At 37.9% G+C, this 10,188-nt stretch overlaps 1 protein-coding gene and 1 long non-coding RNA gene across 12 annotated transcripts in view; one reads left to right on the forward strand and one right to left on the reverse strand.

Annotated features, from left to right (window-relative positions):
• The window catches only part of LOC309607261 (phosphatidate cytidylyltransferase, mitochondrial), a 272,769-nt gene that overhangs the window by 143,948 nt on the left and 118,633 nt on the right, over positions 1 to 10,188 (forward strand). The window lies entirely within an intron of this gene.
• Positions 4,634 to 10,188, reverse strand: part of LOC309607269 — a 28,457-nt gene continuing 22,902 nt past the window's right edge. The window contains exon 2 of the long non-coding RNA XR_014232339.1: positions 4,634 to 6,654. This is a non-coding gene — a long non-coding RNA (uncharacterized lncRNA). The remainder of the gene's footprint in view (positions 6,655 to 10,188) is intronic.

Raw genomic sequence — 10,188 nt, forward strand, 5'->3', positions numbered from 1 at the left:
AGTCTGTAAGCTCCTGGGCTCTGTGATAAAGAGTCCAACTAAAGAAATTTGATCTAGACGGTTCTAATATAATTCTTCCTCTGGTGAAAGCAGTGAGGGGATTTACAGGATTTCATTCATTCAAAAAATATTATTGAGGGCCAAGTTTGTGCAGAGAACCATGCTAGATTTGAACAGAACACATTAAAATGTGTAAGACTCAACATTTGCTTGAAAGCTAGCAAAGGATAGATGTTAATAAACAATTGTGTTAGTTTTCACTTGCTACTGTGATAATCACTGCAAACTTAGCAGCTCAAAGTCCCACCTGTTTATTTTATTGTTCCCTTGATCTTAATTTGGTTTCTCTAAATCTTCCTGAATTAAGCAATTTTTGTTTTGACTGTAGTACTGTAGGTCTACTTTTCCTTGTTATTTTCCTTCTCTCTGAGCTTTCAGAAGAATTTCAGAGATAAATCGCAAGAAGCTACTTTACCTTTGTGTGACTAGACCATTAAAAAAATCTTTCTGTATTAAATTTTAAACTTTTTTTCCTCTAAAAATGGGTCAGTCTGGTTACCAAGGAGGTGGCCTTTTAGATAATTCAGTGTGAGGGCAGGCCCTGCTTGCCTTTGTCCACATCACTTTTTTGTGTGTTGTGTAAATATACACTTCATGAGCAAAAGGAAAGCCTTGTTAATATTTGTATCATAACTGAGCATATGCTCCATCAGCAGCATTTTAACCAGAGTAAATTATTCTTGAGACTTGTTGAAAACCCAGCTGCACTAATTGTAGAAGACTAGATATTATTCACCTATTTTTCAAGAGTAATGAATTAAAATATAAAATAATTGTTAATTGTACTTGAAGTATATGCATAGAGCATATTTAGAGAGTGAGTCAAATTTTGTTTTCTTCTGTGGGATTGGGTATTTTTCATGGTATTGAACCTGAATTTCAGTTGAGATGTATGGAAGTCTCATTATTTGATATTCCCATTTCATATGTGTGGCGCAGATAATTTTATAAATTAATATCCTAGTATTAATAGCATGAAGGAATAGCATGGTGAAAGGTTATCAGTTAGAAGATAACCAATGAGTAAAGGAATTGTTTACATCTTGGAGGAGAGGAAAGGGTTTAAAAACGTTTAGTTTTACATTTAATTTGAATATTACTGGTTAATTTTGGCTGTCAAACCTCAAAACCATAGTGTCCTAGTTGAGGATTCTCAACCCCCTAAATTTTGCCTGTGGAGATTGGGATGGGATATTTCTATAATAAGAATGAAACTTGGTTTTTCTTTTATTAGATAACTTGTTTGTAAATATAATGATATTTATGTGCTGTGATGTTTTCAAGCGAGACCAGTGAGCTACTACTAAATATTTTACAGCGCAATGTTGTGAAGTGCCAGCATTTGGTTTTGGCATTTGATGTATGTTATCCTACTGAAATAATTGATACACAAAAATTTTACGTAATGCTTTGTAATAGATGCCAATGCTGCTGGTTGTGTGCCCCCTGGCAGCTCTCAGCCAATGGGAGCCTCCCTCCCAAGGTCATGCCCCTTCCCCGGTGCAGCCTGCAGGCAGTGACTGGTGGGTAAGGGGTGTAAAGGTCCAGCCAGCCCTCTTGCCCTGACTCCGAAGGTCGCTGTGGCCCTTGTGACTGCATTGAAGGCCAACTTCTCCCTCTCTGACTTCTTCCCTTACCCCACGGGGATGATCCTGAGAGAACCCCCCAGCAAACTTCCTGCACACTCTCTCCTCTCAGTCTGCTTTCTGGGGAACTCACCTTGCAGCAGACCTCTACTTCCCTTTGAGGACTTCTGTGCAAACAGATGCTAATTTAGGACCATTAACAGATGCTAATTTAGGACTTTTCTATATAGATAGGACTTTGATTATATCCTCTTGTTCTTATATCCTCTAATGCAGAGATACCCTAGCAATGTTCCTGACGTTTGCCTCTCTATCCTCTGCTTGGATGTAAGAGTTTATTACTTCACTGCATTGTCAGTTGTTAAACACTTTGAGGAGCTAGGGCAGTTTTATTATTGAGTGGAAATCTACATTGCTATAACTTTCACTCCTTGGACACATTTCTACTCCCAGCTACTTAGAACATTTAATCCTTGGAATTGTTTGTTTCCATCCTTGCAGTATTTGAAGAAAATTATCACATTCCCTTTAAGTTTTCTTTCTAATCCTGAGATGCCTCGTTTCTCACTTATTTCGTATATGATGTGCTTCCTTTCTTTTTTCCCCAGCTTTATTGAGGTATGATTGACAAAAGTTGTATCGGGACTTCCCTGGCAGTCCAGCGGTTAAGACGCCACACTTCTAATGCAGGGGGCGTGGGTTTGATCCCTGGTCAGGGAACTAAGATCCCACATGCTGCGCGGCCAGAAAAGTTTTTTTAAAAGTTGTTTATTTACTTGAGGTGTACAGCATCATGGTTTGATATACGTATACATTGTGAAATGATGACCACGATCAAGTTAATTAACACATCCATCACCTCACATTGTTACCAGTTTTGGGTTTGTTTGGTTTTTTTTTTTGGTGGAGTGAACACTCAAGATCTACTGTTAGCAAATTTCAGGTATATAATACAGTATTATTAACTTTAGCCACCATGTTGTGCATTAGATCCTCAGAACTTATTCATCTTTATAACTGAAATTTGTACCCTTTGACCAACATTTCCCCATTCCCTAACCCCCAACCCCTGGCATCTACTTTTTCTGTTTTTTGTTTCTGTGTGTTCAACTTTTTTATTTTTATTTTCTATTATTTACTTATTTATTTTTCTTCTGGTTTTATTGAGATATAATTGACATGTAGCACTGTATAAGTTTAAGGTGTACAGCATGAGGATTTGACTCACATACGTCACGAAATGATGATCACATAGGTTTCGTAAACATCCATCACCTCATGTAGATACAAAAGGAAAGAAGAAAAATTTTTTTTCCTTGTGATGAGAACTCTTAGGATTTAGTCTTTTAACAACTTGCATACGTAACATGCAGCAGTGTTAATTATATTCCTCATGTTGTACATTACATCCCTAGTACTTATTTGTCTTATAATTGGAAGTTTGTACCTTTTGACCAGCTTCATCCAATTCCTCCGACCCCGACCCCACCCCCGCCTCTGGTAATCACAAATCTGCTCTCTTTTTCTGTGAGTTTATTTATTTGTTTTTGAAGTATAGTTGACCTATAACACCGTGTTAGTTCCTGGTGCACAACATAGTGGTTTGATATTTCTATACATTACAAAATGATCACCACGGTAAGTCTAGTTACCATCTGTCACCGTACAAAGATATCACATTTTTATTGACTCTGCTCCCCACACTGTACATTTCATACCTGTTTCTCATTTATTTTGTAATTGAAAGTTTGTACCTCTTTTTTTTTGATTGAGATATAGTTGATGTATAATATTATGTAAAGTTCAGGTGTACAACATAATGATTCACAATTTTTTAAGGTTATATTCCATTTTTAATTATTATAAAATATTGGCTATATTCCCTGCATTGTACAATATATCCTTAATGCTTATTTATTTTATACATAGTTTGTGCCTCTTAATCTCCCTCACCTATTTCTCTCATTCCCTACCCCACCCTTGCCGGCAATCACCTGTTTGTTCTCTGTATCTATGACTCTGTTTCTCTTGTTATGTTTGTTCATTTGTTCTGTTTTTCAGATTCCACATGTAAGTGAGATCATATGGTATTTGTCTTTCCCTGTCTGGCTTATTTCAGTTAGCATAAGGTCCTCCAGCTTCATCATGTTGTTGCGAATGGCAGGATTTCCGTCTTTCTTGTGACTGAATAATATTCATATATATATTTATATAAATATATAATATCTCATTTTCTTACATTAATATATATTCATATATTCTCACTATATTTCTCACAGTAATATCTACAAATATAATGTATATTAACATATAAATGTCTTACATTTTTCACATTGATATCATATATATTATATATACACGCACATATATATCACATTTTCTTTATCCATGCATCTGTTTAGCGACATTTAGGTTGTTTCCGTATCTTGGCTATTGTGGATAATGCTGCATTGAACATGGCAGTGTAGCTATCTCTTTGAGATACTGATCATTTCATTTGGGTATATACCCAGCAGCGGAATTGCTGGCTCATATGGTAGTTCTATTTTTAATTTTGGGGGGAACTTGCATACTGTTTTCCGTAGTAGCTGCACCAATTTACATTCCTATCAACAGTTCGCAAGTGTTCCCTTTTCTCCACACCCTTGCCAACACTTGTTATCTCACCTTTTTGATAATAGTCATCCTAACGGGTGACATCTCTCTGTGGTTTTGATTTGCATTTCCCTGATGATACAAAGGTGTAGTTGAGCACCTTTTTATATACCTGTTGACCATTCATATGTCTTCTTTGGAAAAATGTCTATTCACCTCCTTTGCCCATTTTTAAATTTCGTTGTTGTTGGTGGTTTTTTTTTTTTTTGCTGTTGCGTATTGAGTATTACAATACTAAATATTAACCCCTTTATATAAAGGGAATTATATAATATTAACCCCCGATATTAACTCATAATATTAACCCCTTACTAGATACATAGTTTGACATTTTTTTTCTATTCCATGGGTTGCCTTTTTATTTTGTTGATTGTTTCCTTTGTTCTGCAGAAGCTTTTTAGTTTGATGTAGACTCAGTTGTTTATTTTTGCTTTTGTTGTGTGTCCTTTGCATGTCATATCCAAAAAACTCATTGCCAAGACCACCGTCAAGGAGCTTATCCTTTATGTTTTCTTCTAGGAATTTTGTGGTTTTAGGTCTTAACTTAAGTCTTTAATCCATTTGGAGTTGATTTTTGTATATGGTATAAGGGTCCAGTTTCATTCTTTTGAATGTGGATATCCAGTTTTCCCAGCATTGTTATTGAAGAGACTGTCCCTTCCGCATTGTGTATCCTTGGCAGTCTTGTGATAGATTAGTTGAACTGTATTTGCATGGGTTTATTTCTGGGTTCTCGATTCTGTTCCACTGGTCCTTGTGTCTGTTTTTATGCCAATACTATACTGTCTTTATTATTCTAGTTTGTAATATAGTTTGAAATGAGGAAGTGTGATGCCTCCAACTTTGTTCTTCTTTCTCAAGATTGCTTTGGCTCTTCAGGGTTCCATATAAAATTTAGGATTGTTTGTTTTATTTCTGTGAAAAACGCCAATGGAATTTTAATAGAGATTGCTTTGAATCTATGGATTGTTCTGGATAGTATGGACATTTTAATAATGTTAATTCTTCCAATCCATGAATATGAGACATCTTTCCATTCATTTGTGTTGTCAATTTCTTTTATCCATGTCTTACAGTTTTCAGTGTACAGATCTTTTACCTCCTTGGTTAAATTTCTAAACCCCTTATCATTCTTAATTATATTCCAGCTTGTCTTTATTTTAAAATGTGGTTCAGACCAGGCCTTGTCATGGTATTACATTTTCCATATATGCTGTTACCCCATTTGAGAACCTTTGCACAACCTGCTGTCTCTGCTTGAAATACTCTCCTCCCCCATCTGAGTTGCTGGCTCCTCCTTCACCGTCAGTCTTCACCTTGAACGTCCCCAGGGCCGCAGTTTGACTTTCATGAGCCTGAGGCACGTTTGCTCTTGTAGGCGCCTGCCTTCATCAAAAATGTTTTAAAAATTATATTTTACAACTGCTTTGGTATAAAGATGAATATATTGATATTATACATTAAAACATACTCTTCAACCTAATGGTTCATTTTTTCCTTCTGATTTTGAAAACAATTAAACCATTCTCATGGGCGACCCCTGCTCTGCCACATGATGCTACGGTGCGTAACGTATTTACCTCTGTAACCTCAGTGTGTAGAGCAGAGCCAAGCTCATGAATGAATGAAGAAAGATACCCTGGGCTCCAAGTAAAGAATTCTCTGACCAGAGTACATGAGAATTGTATATTTTTAAAATGTTTCAACCCGTATTAAGTTTTTATTATCTACCTAATACCTGCTCATTGTGGAAAGTCTGATAAATTCAGAAAAGTAGGAAGAAAAAACTCATAATCCCACCATCCAGAACATCACGTGTCTCTTCTGCTTTGTTTCTTCTCATCAGTTTTCTGTGCCTGCTTTCTTGTTTCATACGATCACTGTTAGATGCTGGATGCACTCTTTTTTTTTTTTTTTTTTAAAGAGGTTTATTGCATAATGCGTACAATCTATGGGTATTTATAAGATGGGACTTGACTAACAAAGGTGAAATGGGAAGCTTAGATGGTTAAAGAGGTCTCCCTAAAGACATGATATTTTTTATTTATTTATTTATTTATTTATTTATTTATTTATTATTTATGGCTGTGTTGGGTCTTCGTTTCTGCGCGAGGGCTTTCTCTAGTTGTGGCAAGTGGGGGCCACTCTTCATCGCGGTGCGCGGGCCTCTCATTATCGCGGCCTCTCTTGTTGCAGAGCACAGGCTCCAGACGCGCAGGCTCAGTAGTTGTGGCTCACGGGCCCAGCCGCTCCGCGGCATGTGGGATCTTCCCAGACCAGGGCTCGAACCCGTGTCCCCTGCATTAGCAGGCAGATTCTCAACCACTGCGCCACCAGGGAAGCCCTGGATGCACTCTTTAATATCCCTTTCCACTTAACATAATGTAATCATTTTTTAACGTGAGGAAATGTTCCCAAATGCTTTAACGGTTGTATAATATGCCATCCAGTGCATAGGCCAAAACAGATGCTCCTTTATTGTTGGAGTTTAAAGTTATTTCTAATTTTTCCCTTTTATACATAATACTGCAGTGAATGTCATTTATTCAGGCAGCTTCTTCTTCCCTTTTCCCCCCTTTTTAGGGTTATTTCTTTATGGTGAGTTCCCAAACATGAATTACTGGGTCCAAGAATGCATGTATGCTGTTATCACTACTTCTATCCTGGCTGTCCTGGGGTCTTTTCTTTTTCTTGTTTTCTTTCTTTTTTTTTTTTAACTTTTCCCTGGCTCCTATCTTTAACACATAGAGCTGAATTTTCAGTTAAATGAATTTTTAATGGGTGGAATTAATACTTTGCTATTTATAGTTTATTGTTTCACACGTTTTAGCTTATTATTTCCAAGTAGGTATATAATTTTGAAGGTAGGATTTTATATTCTCAATATTTCATTGTGTCCAGCACAGTATAGAATTCATAGTGGGTCCTTAGTTTCGGTTGATTGGTTGAGAAAAAGAGAATTTTAAAAGGGGACCTAATGCTGGGGAAAGATGACACAGTTTTATTGCTGTCAGATCAGATTGTCAGTTCTAGACATATGAATTTGGAATTTATTCTAGTAATAAGAATAATAGTAATAATCGACTCCATGGGACTGGATCATCTCTGAAGGAGAGGAAACCACAGCAGCTGAGAACAAGGCAGGGGACCGAGCCCTGGGGAGGGGAGGAGGGCTGCTGCCCTCTACTGAACACCTGCTGTAATGGTGTGAGCATTTCCGCGTTTAATTCCCACCCATCCATCCATTCGTCCAACAAATACTTATTGAAAGCTTATGAAGTGTCCGATGTCGTGCAAAGTAGTGAGATGGAGAGTATTGTCTCCGCCTGGCAAAGATTGGGAGATATGGGGTGAGAAACCAGAGTTGACTGACTCCACAGTGCATATCCTTTCCACTGGGCTGTTTCAGTGTAGATGGAGATTATTAAATTGACTATTAGGAGTTCACCATGCAAGTTTTTTTTTTTTTTTATAATAAACATGTGTATACTTTTTTTTAAAAATTAATTAATTAATTTTTGGCTGTGTTGGGTCTTCGTTTCTGTGCGAGGACTTTCTCTAGTTGCGGCGAGCGGGGGCCGCTCTTCATCGCGGTGCGCAGGCCTCTCACTATCACGGCCTCTCTTGTTGCGGAGCACAGGCTCCAGACGCGCAGGCTCAGTAGTTGTGGCTCACGGGCCCAGCCGCTCCGCGGCATGTGGCATCCTCCCAGACCAGGGATCGAACCCGTGTCCCGTGCATTGGCAGGCAGATTCTCAACCACTGCGCCACCAGGGAAGCCCCTGATGTGAGTCTTTAAGGAGCCTCTATTCTTGAGAACTACCATCTGAGAACAGTGGCTTTCATTGAAGCAAGCCCATAGAATTGTTGATTTAAATTGTAAACAATATGACTTCAACGTTAAGCGAAATTTTAAAAAATGACTGCCTGTGTATTCTCTCCTTTGTGTTCGCATATATTCTACTCATTATAGCACTAAAAAAATTTGCAGTCTATTTTTTTTTTTGGATTCTAGCAAATCATATGCATAGTCACTGATGGGAGTACAGATTAGCAGACTGTTCATACTTATTAATTCAGTAGTTCTGCTTCTAGGAATTTATCCTAAGAAAATAATCTGAGGCTTACACAATGATGCTTATGGTGGTATCACATGATATAGAAAACAACCTAAATATTTAACAGTAAAACTATACATGCGGTATGACACTAATTCTGCCAGAAATGTGTCTCACGTAGGTAAAAACTCGTGTCAGTTTTAGCTGTAGTTATCTTTTGATCCATAATATTGGAGATGCAGTAAGCCCCTTGTATCTGGAAACTCATTCCTGGGGAAATTTCTTACATAATTTCATTGGTAATTCTTCTTATCTCTGTTTTTTTTTTTTTTTTCTTCTTTTCTCCTTCTGGCAGTTTTATTTTTCAGATGTTGGGCTTCCTGGACTGGTCTTCTCATTTTTCCACCCCGTTCTCCCTTTTTTCCTTCTTAACTTTTTATTTTACTTTCTGGAAGACGTTTCTCAACTTTATTTTCCAATTCTTCTATTACTTTTAAAACTTCTGCTATCATGTTTTTAGTTGCTAGAGCTCTTTTGAAAAATCACACCCTCTTTCAGGGCTGCTATATCTCTGAGGCAATTGATAGAGTATTTTTAAAAGTTTTCCTTCTTGCATAGTCTTCGTGTCCTTGGGACGCTTTTGGGGTTTGATTTGGCCTCTATCTTCCATCTTAGTGGCTTTCCTAAGATAAATACCTGCATGTCTACTCATGGTTAAGGTCAGAGAAGAAATCACAGAGTTGAATAAAAGGTGAGGGGTGGCGGCTTGTACTCTGAGCCCCACTGTAGAGGGACCTCTGGGGGCCACCTGTCTGTTAGGAGAACCTGCGGCCTCAATATAGTGGGTCTTTCATCTTGGGCTGGTCATGTCTCAGAGCTTCCCAGAGTTTAGAAGTCTGGCTGCTGGCATTGTGGAAGCCAAGAGGGGGATGTGTAATCAGCCTGCCAAGTGAACTTGGCTAGGTGCTCAGCTAGCACAAAACTGTGTCGTTTTATACCCGACCCCTTGTTCGCTATCCCTTTACTCTGCATTTTTAAAGACAGCTTTATTGAGATACTTAGATTGATGTACCATACAGTCGACCAATTTAAAGTGTACAGTTCGATGGTGTTAGAATGTTCCCAGGTAGTATATTTGTAGCTTTGTGTAAATATGCTTTTTTCTTTTTTTAAGTTGAAACATATTTGACATATAACATTGTGTAAATTTAAAGTATACAACACGTTTAATACATTTATATATTGTGATATGATGGCCATTGTAGTGACGGCACCTCTATCACATCACATAAATACCATTTCTTTTTTCGTGATGGGAATAATTAAGATCTAGACTCTTAGCAATATTGTATTATGATACAGTATTGTCTGTATTCACCATACTGTGCACTAGATCTCTAGGACTTACTATCTACTCGTTGCAAGTTTGCACCCCGAAACACCATCTCTCCTATCCCCCCATCCCAACCCCTGGTAACCACTATTTTACTTTCTGTTTTTATGAGTTTGCCTTTTTTAGATTCCACAAGTAAGTGAATCCTGCATTTCTTTTTAGAGCACTTATTTCTTCCTGATATTATCTTATGTACTTGTGCACTGTCTGTGTCCCTCACTGGAATGCTAGCTCCTCAAGGGCTGGGACTTTGTTCACTGCCAAGGCCCGGCATCTAGAACAGCACCTGGTCTGTGGAGGCTCTCAACAGTGTATGTTATCGCGTGGAGTTCTGCTTGGAAGGCTTGTATGGGCTTCCTTCCCTTTCCAAACCCCTCTGTACTCTCAGCTTTTGTCAATGATTGCGAGACTGCTTGTTGAAGTAGAAAAACATTGA

This window comes from Balaenoptera borealis (assembly GCF_965194805.1).
Source record: "Balaenoptera borealis genome assembly, chromosome: 12".
NCBI lineage: Eukaryota > Metazoa > Chordata > Mammalia > Artiodactyla > Balaenopteridae > Balaenoptera > Balaenoptera borealis.